The sequence below is a fragment of the Abrus precatorius genome, unplaced genomic scaffold (assembly GCF_003935025.1).
Source record: "Abrus precatorius isolate BTA unplaced genomic scaffold, Abrus_2018 Scaffold3, whole genome shotgun sequence".
In the NCBI taxonomy this organism is placed as follows: domain Eukaryota; kingdom Viridiplantae; phylum Streptophyta; class Magnoliopsida; order Fabales; family Fabaceae; genus Abrus; species Abrus precatorius.
This window is the reverse complement of record NW_020874373.1, coordinates 14,623,948-14,639,149: the sequence shown is the minus strand read 5'-3', so window position 1 is coordinate 14,639,149 and position 15,202 is coordinate 14,623,948.

Genomic DNA, 15,202 nt, shown 5'->3' with positions numbered 1-15,202 from the left:
GGAAGAAATTAATGAACAGCTTACTAACTAGCGCAATACGAATTTTACGTTTATCAAATAATTAGAAAATTATTAAAATAGTATTTTAAGAGGATTTGAGTGCGGAATCTTATTTGGGTCAAGTACTATTTTGGTTCTTACGTGAAACTTGCATTTTTTTTATTTAACTTCATATAAAAATGTTTTTAAATAAGTTTTTAAATAAAAATAATTAAAAATGGTCTGAAGTTATGTTTTGTTATAATATTATTATACTATATTTAAACGTTTTTATTACTTTATTCCTTGTATATAATAATTTTTTATTTTAATTTTATACATAATATATTTTGTATAGGAATCAAATTAAAATATGTGATATTTATGGATAACTAGGGCTGACATGAAAAAAAAATATATTATGTATGAATATCAAAATAAGTTGAAAAAATGATATAGTGATTCATGTCACGTTATAAAAAAAATTGATTGCAAAGAATTCAATGTATCTTAATGTGATTACAAAGATTGTCGTAAAAAGACGAAGTTTTAGAATTGAAATTTTTTTTTATACATTAAAAAAGATCAAAAGGAATATGTTCTTTTTTATTTGAAAGAGTAGTAGAAACTCTTTTTTTTTTTTTAAGTTTATTCATTTATCTTATAGTCAAAATCTTTGGTCAAATTTGCTTTAATTTTTTATTTATAATTATTATAAATTACTTATCTTACAGTTAAAACTAAAGTTACAAAAATGGGTTAAAGTCTCACTTTACTTAACCTATCATGTCTATTTTTCTAAAGTCTTATATTTAGTAAATTTATTTTAACCTTAAGTTCCAATATAAAAATAAATGGTGGGCTCGGATCAAGACTAGAGGTAGGTTAGTCTACTTGCATTTAAAAAGAAATTAATAACTATTATATTATTTATTTATTATATTTATTAAATTATTTATTTAAATATAAAAAAATTTCAAAAATAAAATAAATATTTATTCAATATATTAAAATTTTATTATAAAAAATATTATCAAATATAATTGTATTAAAAAAATTATAAAATAAAGTAAAATTTAGCTTTTGCATTTTTAAATTTTTCAATTAAATTAAAAATATTATGTTAATAATTTATGATTTTAATTAAAAATTAATAATAAATATATTTAACTATACAATAATTAAATAAAAAATAATATTTTATGTATATTTATTAGTTTAAAATAATAAACTAATGAAGCAAATAAAATTAAGTATTTTATAATCATTCTATTTCTTAAATTTAATTATTATTAATATTGTCATATTATATATATATATATATATATATATATATATATATATATATATATTACATTGATTTTTTTTGTTTTTAGTAGAGAAAAGTAAAAAATTTAAAAAAATAAAAAATTATAATTTTAAATATGAGACTCTCCTAGTATATGCTTGAATAAGTAATCTTTAGTATGTAGAAAGTTAGACCTAATCTTTGAAACCATAATATGAAAAAGATATCAACTTAACTAAAAAAACTTGCACACACACACACACACACACATATATATATATTGCCTTACACAAGGTGTTTCTAATAGTGATTAGCTAGTCTTTTTTAATCACTTCTTTATATCTGAAATGAGTTTAACGTACTTATAGAAAGGTAGAATAAGAGGTGTTTGATATTTAGATTCTAAGTAATTTTTAACTTTTGAAGCATGACTATGAGTGCAACATGGGTATTGTAAAAAATGCCAATGAATCTAGAAGTTTTTCTAAGCTAATTTTCATTCTTATTTATAATAAGAGCATGAAACTAGCTCTCTTAGGCTCCCTAAACACTCTTATCAACATTAAGGATGAATTTAAAATTTTAATCAGCCTCCCAACAAACCTGTTGCTCTAGGCAAGTCTAAGATTATTGCACTTGTTCATATAAATAAAGCTGGTTGATAAGGTTCATAACATCAAGCATAATTTTATAAATTGAGATATTTATTTTAGCAATGCAATCAACATTCCTAATCCTCCATGCTTACCATAGTGTAGCTAAAAATAAGGGAGCATTACTTTTATATTGAATCATAGTTCAGTTGCTGTAAATTCTTCATTTTATAGACCTATGTGAATCCATATTTTCTTGGTTATTGGACAATCTCTGACACAATAGAGAGTATTCTTAGTGTAAGTGTGACATCTTGAGCAAATGAGTAACAATGCTAAGTTCTTATAATGTCTTAAGTAATTTGTGGAGAGGGCATCACAACAAATAAGCTAAACTATGAATTTAATCTTTTGTGCACAAGGAAAGTGTCAAATTCACCTCCAACTAATACATTGGTATAGCGTTCTCCTACCAATGAGTCAATTAAAAATATATTTAACTATATATATCTTCCCTCCAAACTGCTTGACCAAATAAACTTGTCATCAACATAACTATTAATTGACCAATTAGATTAATGAACGAGTGAAGTAATTGATATTGATATCAAAGTGCCAATTTGAAAAAAAATTCACTCTTGTTAGATCAAAATGTCCTTAACTTGCATCTCTATATCTTGAATGTTGACATAGAAAGTGTGGTTACATAATTTGTTCACTCTCGACCAGTCATGATACTACAAGGAAACTTGCCCATTACCAAGTCAAAAAATAAACCTATTTATTTTTATTTTTAGCCTTTTTAATTGCTTGCTAAGAGTGAGACTCTTCATCTTTATAACGATCTAACAAATTATTTTCCTCTACACGTTTTTCTACAAGTAGTTGGACCTAGAGTTTGGCTGTTTTGTTCATCATATCACTAACTTTTTTACCTAGCAAAGCTATATTAGCTTCCTTAGTTGTTCTTAGATCAAGACCTACCCATCTTGGGTCTTCCAAGTGATTGTGTCCCAGTTTATCATTTTAATTCTCTTTCTATCATTATTTTTCAAAAAAAAAAATCACACACATGCGTATCAATTGAATAGTAAACAAATTAAAGCAGTCAATACACTTGTATGTAGTATGTTGGGATCACGGTGATAATTGCTTAGCTAGAGTTAAATGTCTCATTTTATTAAGGAAATTAAACTTTCAATTAGGAAGTCTATGTTGAATTTTGTCCATAATGAAGTCAAAGTCTTTTGCTTTCACTCTACTTACATAATTGAAAAGCTCGAATACTTATTAAGGAAAAAAGTAAAATAAATACCTAAGATATAGGTGAACTTAGCTTGTTTTCGCTCATTGATATGGTCGAAGCATAACCTCGAGTTTTCACAAAGCAAAAAGATTACATAAAATGTGCAAATTATCCACCATAACCCTAACTATGGATTTAACTATTCATGATAAAATAGGTAAAGAAAACAAGTATAAATAAACTCATTCATTCAAAAAGGAAACACAAATTAGAAAAATCCAAAGAAAAAGAGATGAAAAGAGTTTTTGTTCTCGAAACACACTATTCATCACTCGCTCAAGCTTCGAAAATGTATTCTTCATCTTCATCATCTTCACCATTGATCTCTACTCTCAAGTGCCTCCAATAGTTGTCAAAAGTTGGCTAGAAAAAATTGTTTGTATCAATGTGTAAGGCCATTTATAAATGGTGTAGAATCCAAGAAAAGATAATGATTTGGCCTCCAAAAGATATATTTTTATCTCTAACAAAGACATGATTTATCAATAGAGGAAAAATATGATTTTCTGTTGTAAAATTTAAAGTTCAAATTCCTTCTCACAGACTCCTTGAAAATTTATAAATCAGTTATATCAGAAAAAAGAGCATAATCGTGCATGATCACAGAACACTTATAGGTTAGTTGTTAAACAAGGTTGTACTTTTTATTGTGTGTAGCCTTGCTGTCTTTCAATTGTGACCAAACTACTTTTCTAACTCACTTGTTATCAATTCATGCTAAACTACAATAATTAATCATCAAATTAGTGCAAAATCATCATCAAATAAAGGTCAAACATAACAAAATATGTCATAAATATATCTCAAAATATAGACTTATCATATAACTTACCCTTAAGAGAAAATATCTCTCACCAGAGGAGAAGATATCACCTATAGACTTCAAATAACAACTGCTAAAGTTTTTCTATAAAAAAGTAATTGAATTATATCTATACTTGATAAATGGCTTATTAACATGAAAAATGTTAAAGTTCATGAAACAATGATGAATATAAAATTATTAAAAAATATTATTTATATAAATATTGAATATATGACATATGTTTATTAGATATGGTAAAATGAGTTATTCGACTTAATTCAAGTTCTATTATATTAAGTATACAATTTATTTTTTTTATTTTAAACACAAAATATAATTCTAATCTTGATTGAAATATGTATTTTATATTTAAATATGTCAAGTTAATCTAAATTTAAACAAAGAAAATTTTGAACAATTGAATCAAACAAGCCCAAGATTAATTTATGCTAAAATTTTGGATTTAAATTTAATGTTTTAATTGACTTAATCAATCTAGTTTGATCAAATCTTTTAATTTATAAACACTAATGACTATTATTTTTTAGGATTATAGAATTTTTGCTATTAATGTATATCTCATGTTGTATATTTTTTTATTAGTTTTCAATAAATTATAAAAATCATCTTTTAATTGTTTATGGTATTTTAATACAATTAAAGTAAGTTATTTCATAATTTTTTTCTTATGTGAATACTACTTTTTAGGACAAGTATAAAATTTAAAAGTGGTATTTTTTTTATTTTTTATTTTGCTACTAAGATGAATTATAAATTGTATTTTTAAATTGTAGAATATATTTTTATATATAAATTATACATGATAAGACCAAATTTAGTTTTTGATAGTAAGAATTTTGATTTTTGAAATATATATTGATACTAAACTAAAGCCCTTATACATGATAGAAGTAGCAACATTCCTTGACAAAAGATTCTTTTTTTATGTGCTTCATTTCTAATGTAGTACTAAAAAAATTCATTCTTATTTAGGTGAATTACCTTTATACAATTCACCACATACACAATCCAATAGAATTGTACAATTAAGTTACATGCAATTTTTCAGATTTTCTTTTTTAATATATTCTAAAATTTGTCTTAACATTCAAATATAACATAAAGATGTGTACTGGGAAAGGAATCAACTCGGTTCCACCATCAGCAAAAAGAAACCGAATACTTACTCGGCATACTAGGCCGGTACCCCTCGTCAGGATTAAAAGGTAAATAATCCAATTAAAGATAATAAAAAATACTATGGGCCTCAAATATAAAAATTGACTCAGGCCCATTAGCCCAATAGAATGTATATAAAAAGAAGATAAGAAATACAGGTAAGTGGTTGACTTTTGATCATTAAATAACATTTATTGCTCAGAACCGAATCCTGACTTTATCATCGGAGTGCCTTTTGCAGGTATTCTCCCTATCAGCAAATCAGCAGAAGGACGCCTGATCAGAGGTTTGAAGACAGTTGTTTCGCGAGGAAGGAACATTTTGGCGCCCACCGTGGGGCCTGATCAACTTCATCACTCAGGATTAAGCATGGTAATGACGAGAAGCCAACAGGAAGGGACTTCTAGGCAACAAATGGAGGGCGTCACGCCAGAGGAACTAGTACCGGAAGTAGTGATACAGGGAGGAACGGAAGAAAGCATCCTAGCTGTACTGAGGCAACTAAGGGCAGAAATGGTGGAGATGAAGAAGGATCGCGAAAGAGATGCACTGGAACTCTCAGCCCTACGAAGGGAAAATGCCGGCCTAAGGGAGGAAATAAGGACACACGTCCCCTCCCTTACTACCCTCGTCGTCCAAGATCAAGGAGAATCATCAGCGCTGCAAGAAAAATCAAGACAGGTATATCAATCGGTAACCGAAAATGACCGAGACGAACTTGTGAACCAGAGCCCGTTCATTCATCGCATTCTAGAAGCCAAGCTACCCGATAATTGGAGAGGGTTGGTAATAGACAAATACGATGGCACATCCGACCCCGGAGAACATGTGGACATCTTTACAACGCAGGTCGGTCTGTACACAGAAAGCGACGCCTTATGGTGCAGAATCTTTCCTACTTCACTTCGAGGACCTGCACTTAGTTGGCTCACCCGACTCCCCCCCCTCTCCGTCGACTCGTTCGCAACTCTCACAAGACGTTTCAACTTGCAGTTCGCCACAAGCCGGCCCCATCCACTAACATCCTTGGCCCTAGTCAATATTCGCCAAGAGAAAGGAGAATCACTTAGAGCGTTCATGGAACGCTTTAGCAAAGTGACTCTTTCAATTCATAATTTGGAACCAGCAGTGGCTATGCACCACCTAACAACAGCGTTGAAACTGGGACCCTTCATTAATAGCCTCTGCAAAAAACCCCCGATCGACCTAGATGAGTTAAGGAGCCGGGCTGCGAAATATATGCAAATGGAAGAATTATCCGAATACCGGAGCCAGGTACGGATGGAACAAGGACCTAACTCAAAAAATGAAGAAAGAAGGGAGACCTTTAAAACAAGGCGGGGGAACGACAGAGGAAAAGAACTTGAGCGACCACCTTGAGGACCGAAGTATCCCTCCTACATGACGCTCAACTCTAATCAGTCCAGAATACTTGATCAAGCGTTGGCCACAGAAATATTGAGAATGCCTAGACGCGCTAACACTCCTCCTCGGGCAGATAAAAGCAAGTCTTGCCGGTACCATCAGAACAGGGGTCACACTACCGAGGAGTGTATAGCGCTAAGAGACAAAATTGAAGAATTGATTAAAGGTGGACACCTAAAAAATTTTGTACAGACAGATCCCACAAGGCAATACAACAAAGGAAGAGACCGCCACCCCGATTCACCAAAGAGATCCGACGACAAAAAATTTGAACGGCACAGGAGCAGGTCTAGGGAGCCCCCACCTAGAAGATATGAACAAGATAAATATCCGAAGAGGGTCATTAACACCATAGCCGGAGGGTTCGCTGGTGGAGGACCTACCCATTCGGCTAGAAAGAGGCATCTTCGGAATGTCCGTTCTGTGAATAATGTTTCATTGGGCAGCAAGATCCGAATCCCGCCTATTACGTTCACTGACGACGACTTTCAGGGAGTCGATCCGGTACAGGATGATCCCATGGTAATTAGTGTAGACATTCTTAACTGCACTGTCCGAAAAACGCTAATAGACCAAGGGAGCTCGGCTGATATCCTATACTGGAATACATTTAAGCAATTAGGCATCTCAGAACAAGAACTCAAGGAATATCATGAGCCGTTGGTCGGTTTTTTCGGGGAACGAGTAGAGACCAAGGGGTGTATCGACTTGTATACGTCCTTTGGATCAGAGCACGAGGGCAAACGCATAAGAGTCACTTATCTTGTAGTACATGCGAACACATCTTATAATATACTACTCGGTAGACCGTCCCTGAACAAATTGAAGGCCATAGTTTCCACTCCGCACTTGGCCATGAAATTTTCGTCTGAAAGAGGCCGAATTGTTACCGTCCATGCCGATCAAAAAACAGCCAGGAAATGTTACTTCACAAGTTTACGCCTTAAACCCTTTCAGGGGAATACCCGGGATGTCAATATTGTATCCCCTCGGTTGGAAGAAGAGTTGGATGTTGAACTCGATCCTAGGGTGGATGAGGAATATCGAGTCGAGCCCAATGAAAACAAACAATCTTTCCAACTAGGAACAAGGCCAGAACAAGTTGCGTATTTAGGGATCGGTTTGAACGAACAAGAGAAAGTCGTTCTCCAAAAGATGCTAGTAGATAATGCCGACTTGTTTGCTTGGACAGCCTTGGATATGCCTGGCATTGATCCAGCATTCCTATGTCACCACTTATCGGTCTATAAAGGAGCCAAGCCGGTAGCTCAAAAGAGGAGAAAAACTGGTGGTGATAGAGCAAAGGCGGTAAAAGAAGAAACCAGCAAACTAATACAGGCTGGCTTCATCCGAGAGGTCAGGTATTCAACATGGTTAGCCAACATTGTCATGGTCAAAAAAGTCAATGGCAAGTGGCGAATGTGCACGGACTTCACGGACCTTAATAAAGCATGCTCAAAGGATGCATACCCCCTACCAAACATTGACACCTTGGTTGATGGTGCTGCCGGTCACAAAATACTGAGCTTTTTGGATGCTTATTCTGGGTACAATCAAATACGAATGTACCCCCCGGATGAGGAAAAAATAGCATTCATCACAAATTCTGCAAATTTCTGTTATCGGGTGATGCCGTTCGGGTTGAAGAATGCAGGAGCAACATACCAGCGACTCTTGAACAAAATTTTTGAAAAACAAGTGGGTAAATGCATGGAGGTGTATGTAGACGACATGGTAATTAAATCCCTTGCATTAAAGCAACATCTTAACCACTTAGAGGAGGTATTCGGAGAAGCCAGAAAACATGGTATGAGGTTCAATCCTGAAAAATGTACATTTGGTGTAGCTGGCGGTAAATTCCTGGGCTTCATGTTGTTCGAAAGGAGGATTGAGGCAAATCCCGACAAATGTAAAGCCATCATCGACATGGCCAGCCCTCGCAATGTCAAGGACGTGCAACGACTGACCGGGCGGATTGCAGCCTTGGCTAGATTCTTGCCAATAATGGCAGAAAGGTCTCGGCCTTTCATTGAATTGTTGAAGAAATCGCAAAAATTTGCGTGGACCAATGAATGTGAGGACGCCTTTGTACAGTACAAGTATATGCTGGCAGCACCACCTGCGTTGATTAAACCAATACCGAATCTGGAAATGATTGTTTATTTGTCCGTGTCCGATCACGCCGTCAATTCGGTTTTACTTTAAGAAACACCCGAACCGAACCCCGTATATTTCGTTAGCAGGACACTTCAGGGTCCTGAATCTCGGTACCAGTTAGTACAGAAAGTGGTACTTGCCTTAGTCCACACAGTTCGTCGGTTAAGACACTACTTCTAGAGCCATCAAATGATAGTCCGTACAAATTGTCCGATGGCCAAAATTTTGAGAAAACCAGAATTGGCTGATCGGTTGGTGACATGGACAATTGAATTATCCCAATATGACATCCATTTCGAGAACCGACGCCCCCTTAAAGCCCAGCTGCTAGCCGACTTCATCAACGAGTTTACGACACAACATAATACCATTTCAGACATGTAGAACCTGCACGTTGATGGATCATCAAATCAATCAGGCAGTGGAGCGGGGGTCATTCTTGAAGGACCGAATGCGTTCGCCATTGAATAGTCTATCCGGTTCGGATTTAAGGCATCCAACAATCAAGCCGAATATGAAGCTTTACTCGCCGGTCTCAGGCTAGCAAGGGAAATGGGGGTTAAACTCATTACTGCTTGGAGTGATTCAAAAATTGTAACCGAACAAGTGAACGATACCTATCAGATCAGGGACTTGGTCATGCTTAAATATTACCAGGAGGTTAAGAAAATAAAAACCGAGTTTGAGAAGGTATGCATTCGGTACACACCCCGAAACATGAACACACGAGCCGACAGGCTAGCTAGGCTGGCTAGCCAACGGAAACCAGGGCAGCTGCAGAGCATGGTTCACCAACAAATCCCCCAACCTAGTATCACCAAGCAAGAATGCATGGACATAGAAAATTCATCTCATAATTGGATGACCCCTCTTGTCCGATACCTCACTGATGGCAGTCTCTTGCAGGACGCAGCAGCAGCTAGGAAAATTAAAGCACATGCAGCCAAATACCTTCTTCTCGGCAAAGAATTGTATCGAAGAGGAATTTCCACCCCCATGCTTAAATGCCTAGAAGACGATCAAGCTAAGTACGTGATGAGAGAAATCCATGAAGGTATTTGTGGAACCCATTCGGGCGAACGAACTATGGCAGCCAAAGTGCTCAGGGCCGAATACTACTGGCCAACAATAACTCAAGACTGTCAGTTGTTTATAAAAAGATGCATTCCCTGTCAACAACACGGCCCTCACCTGCGCCAACACGCTGATACCCTTCGGCACATTAGCGCTCCTTGGCCTTTCGCTATTTGGGGAATGGACCTCCTCGGTCCTTTTCCCTTAGCAAAAGGGAAATGTAAATTTCTCCTCGTCGCCGTGAACTACTTTACCAAATGGATTGAGGCTGAACCTCTAGCATCGATCACGGCACATAACGTACAAAAATTCACTTGGAAAAACATCATAACACGGTTCGATCTCCCTCATGCACTAATTACAGATAATGGGCTTCAGTTTGCAAATCGGCGATTCAACGAGTTCTTGGCAGGCCTGCATATCAAACATAGAGTTACGTCTGTTGAACATCCACAGACGAATGGCCAAGCCGAGGCTGCAAACAAAGTGATCTTACATGAATTAAAAAGGAGGTTGGGTTCGGCAAAGGGAGAGTGGGCAGAGAAACTGCCTGAGATATTATGGGCCTATTGGTGCACGCCGCAGACCACAACAAAAGAAACCCCCTTTCGGCTTACCTATGGTACTGATGCCATGGTGCCGGTAGAAATTGGAGAGTCGTCATTCAGGAGAGAGAATTTCAAGGAATCGGCCAATGAAGAGGCTCTGGCCGTCAACCTGGACTTGATAGATGAGATCCGTGACCACGCTGCCATCATGACCGAGGCTAGTAAAAGAATGATGGCTAGAAAATTCAACTCCAAAATAAGTCCACGACAATTCTACAAAAACGACCTGGTATGGCGAGTAACCGGGGACGCGCGCAAGGATCGACAAGAAGGGAAGTTGGCCGCCAACTGGGAAGGCCCCTTTCGGGTAGCGGCAAGATTAAATAACGGAGCATACAAATTGGAAACCTTGGCAGAAAAATTAATACCAAGAACTTGGAATGTCACTCATTTAAAGCATTATTATAGCTAAAACCTTGTAATACGTGCACAGGTGTACTCTTTTCCTATCCCAGGTTTTATCCTCTTAAAAGAAAGTGAAAAAGGGTTTTCCTGAGAAGGTTTTTAACGAGGCACCTAATCAATAAAATTTTTCTTTCTTCACCTATACGGTTTTTTACGCACTACACACCTTTCAAGCACCATTCCCTCCTAAGTTTCACTTGGCTAAGGTTGAATTGTTTCCCTCCCGACTACCCTACTCGGTCAAGGATGCAGCAATTATATTTCCCTCCCGAGTACCCCACTCGGTCAAGGATGCAGCAATTATATTTCCCTCCCGAGTACCCTCACTCGGTCAAGGATGAAATAATATATTTCCCTCCCAAGTTTCACTTGGCCAAGGTTGAATTGTTTCCCTCCCGAGTACCCCACTCAGTCAAGGATGCAGCAATTATATTTCCCTCCCGAGTACCCCACTCGGTCAAGGATAAAACAATTGTATCTCACTTCTGAGTACCCCCACTCGGTCAAGCGTGAATTATTTTTCTTTCAAGCATCTCTTGACTAAAAGGTCGAAATACCTCAATCCCGAATACTCCCGCTCGGTCAAAATTAACGAATTACGAGTTCTTACCATTTGGTTAAAGCTGAATTTTTAAAAAGAGATCATCTCCTCGTCCCCTACTCGGCTAAAGATGAGTATATTAAGTGTATATCGTATGCAAGTTATTTGGCTAAGGATGAGTATATTAAGCATATCGTATATATTAAGGCAAGTTGTGTGACAAAATACAAAGCATGAGAAAAAAGGATAAAATTCTATTTCAAAATAACTGGTTACAAAAAGTGGGCACTAATGACCCATGAATACAAAGGGCGAATAATTTAACTTTCTATTCTTTCCACTGCCTCGGGAGCGGCTACCTCAGGGTTGGCAGTAACCTCAGGGAGGCGTCTCGGCACTTCGACGTCGGGTTCTACATCATCCTCAACCTCGGTGTAAGGAATGAACCTCCCGCCAAAAAAGTCCCTTGTAATGTCAAAATGAAAGTCTACCGGTACTTGGCAGAACCCATGACACTGGCGAATAGCATGGTTAAAACCGGCTTCATGCTCGTAAGATACTTGTTGAGAACACTTCTCGGCAAAGTTTCTCATCTCGGTTTCAGCCTTTTGCCTCTCCAGCGCCAAGGCTTCTTCCATCTCGGCAGATTTGGCCCGTAAAGCCTCCTCCATTTGACAGGACTTTGCCTTTAACGCCTCCATCTCCTCCCCCTGGACCCTCGCCACCTCCTCGGCTGCATGTACTCGGTCCTCCATTATTTGAAAGTGCTCTTTGTATTGGTTAACCTAACCCTGCAGGGATTGAACGGTCTCGTCCAGGCTAGCTTGAATCTCTCTACTCTCGGCCAAAGCCTCTTTAGAAACCGAATAGGCAGCCTTTAACTTCTTAACTTCGAGAATAGGATCCACAACCAGCCGTCGGAGCATTGCGGTGGACCGTACATGAAGTTTCGCGTAGTAGCGCCACAGTGACTCATAGTCCAAACCGCCGACCAGTTCCTTCCCTGCATCAGATAACAGGTTTGGAGCAGCGAGCCGACCGGCATGTGTCCCGCTTACCAAGAAGCCCTCGGCCAGCATGTCCAAGGGAACTACGGGAGAAGAACTGCTTCCCTCCCCAGCAGCTACCACTCGGGTCTGACTCCGAGCCCCTTGAACGCCGCCAGGCTCACCTGAGTGGGCATGCCGTCTCTTCCTTTCCCTTTCGGGCTCCTTGCCTTTGCCATTGTCCTTGCGTTTCTTAGAAGGGCCTTCGACTGGAACAAAATCTTGGGGAGGAGGGCGAGGTTCTGGCACCTCGGGAAGTTGGTCGATTTGAGGATGACGATGCTCCTCAACGGGCGTCCCTTCGGGCATTCTCTACTTCAAAGTACGTCGGAAGGTCGGCACATCCACACCTCGTTGAGCCATTAAACCTGCATTAACAATAGCAAGTCAAATCAATATAGCTCAATTCCAAATACAAGTCACAAACGAAATAACACATACCCTCCATATCCCACCGAGGACGCGGAGACTTGAGGACGAGGACTACATGTCGGGCAGGAATGTCCCGGGGAAGGGACTTCAAGAATTGCAAATCCGATAGCTCCCTACCCGATAACATATCCTCAGGGTATGTGTCGTATCGGCGCGGCACCCGAGTCCAGTGAAAAGGGAATAGGGGATTGTCCTCGCTATCAAAAAAATAATTTTTACCTACAGGGTCCACGGTTACCTTGAAGAAACCGGTCTTGAAACCCTTAAAAGACGACGCATATGGCTTAAATAGGGGCAACTCGGGTTGCCTTATTAGAGAGACCCACCTCGCTAGGTCAGATGGACACGTACAAAAAAAATGAAGAAAAAGACCTACACTAGGCTCTATATAATGGAATTTACAAAGTATTCTAAAGGCTTGAATTGCCGCCCACCCGTTCGGATGTAGTTGTGTTGGCGCTACATTCAATACCCTCAAAACCCCCATTTGGAAATCGTCAAAAGGGAGCCTGATACCTAATTCCCTAAACATGTACTCATACATAAAGAAGGTGTCGGTCATTCCGACACCTCCCAGGAAAACAAAATCTGGGTTCTCACCCTCGTCCCCTTGACAGGGGTCAAGGTGTATAGGATACAGGTCACAAGCCTCCCATAAAGAAATATCACAATTATCTACAAAAAATTGAAGACTTTTATTTCTTTTGAAACGAGAAAAGTAGGCGGCCACTTCACCGTGCACCCATTCATAACCAGGCACCGTGCAAGGAGGAAACACCTGCCTTTCCCGAGGAGGACTAGTGCTAGGAAGGGGTTCAGAAGCGTCAGTATCACTTGACGATGACGTCTCGGTTTCGCTACTACCTTCGCCAACCTGTGCCTCTTCAGTCCTCCGGTTTGAAATAGACGAAACTTCGCCACTCCCCTCGATTCCATTTATAATATCAACCTCAATGGTACTCGGCCCCGAGGCATTCGACAGGGAATCCTCCCACTCAATACGATCAGCCATGATAGAAAAGAACTAAAGAAAAAATGAAACGCACCTTGCTAGTAGTCAGTAGGGAAGAAAAGCCTAGGATCTCTGAACACTCGTCGGTTTGGAGCAAAGGTATGCAGGGTTCGGCACAGAGCAAAAGAGTAAGAAAGGGATGCAGGGACCACCACATATTTATAAGGGACTGATGTCGGGCAAACGAAAAGACGCCCTTTCGTTTCAAACCATCAGATCCCTTCCAGATCAACGGAGGAGATGGAGCACCCCTTCGCTTCACATACCCTCTGACAAATCCTCAAAACCAATATTCTAGAATATTCCTTCGCAAATTTATTATTTATAATCTCGGCCTATACCGTGTTGTTACTAAACCGACTACTCCTCAGTGTAAAAATTAATACATCAAACGTTACCATCAATCGAGACCGGACACCCCCACGATGACCCCCTCAGTACAATAAAAAGCACTCCAACCGAATACCTATTCTAATATTACCATATCCATTTTTAAAGCCCTTGCTTCGCAACTCGCCGGGCTTGTGGGGCTAGTGTACTGGGAAAGGAATCAACTCGGTTCCACCATCAGCAAAAAGAAACCGAATACCTACTCGGCATACTACTCGGCATACTAGGCCGGTACCCCTCGTCAGGATTAAAAGGTAAATAATCCAATTAAAGATAATCAAAAATACTATGGGCCTCAAATATAAAAATTGACTCAGGCCCATTAGCCCAATAGAATGTCTATAAAAAGAAGATAAGAAATACAGGTAAGTGGTTGACTTCTGATCATTAAATAACATTTATTGCTCAGAACCAAATCCTGACTTTATCATCGGAGTGCCTTTTGCAGGTATTCTCCCTATCAGCAAATCAGCAGAAGGACGCCTGATCAGAGGTTTGAAGACAGTTGTTTCGCGAGGAAGGAACAAGATGTTTTATACCAACTTACATCTTTACCTTCCAAAATTTAATACGTCTCATATCACATTACATGAAGTAAATGTTAAATCCTTACATAGTGTCATACAAAATAAACCTAACATCAGAGTCATACAATATTAATTTCTACACACCATATATGACTTATGGGGTTCCACTTGTAAGTAGAAAATCTCTGTATGTGATCATGATATGTGACTATGCTCCTAAACATAATATTTCTATTGATGAAATCTTGTAATAATCCTTAAGTATAGTTTTGCTCATTGAATAAAAGCACTCCACGTTTAATCTATTTCAACTTGTATTTCAAGTTTCTTTTGATGAAACTGACACTTGTCTATATCAATTAGAATAATATCTTTGCTAAATCGTGCACACTTAATGGAATAGACTATATAGTTGAATATTAAAAAAAGTCACTT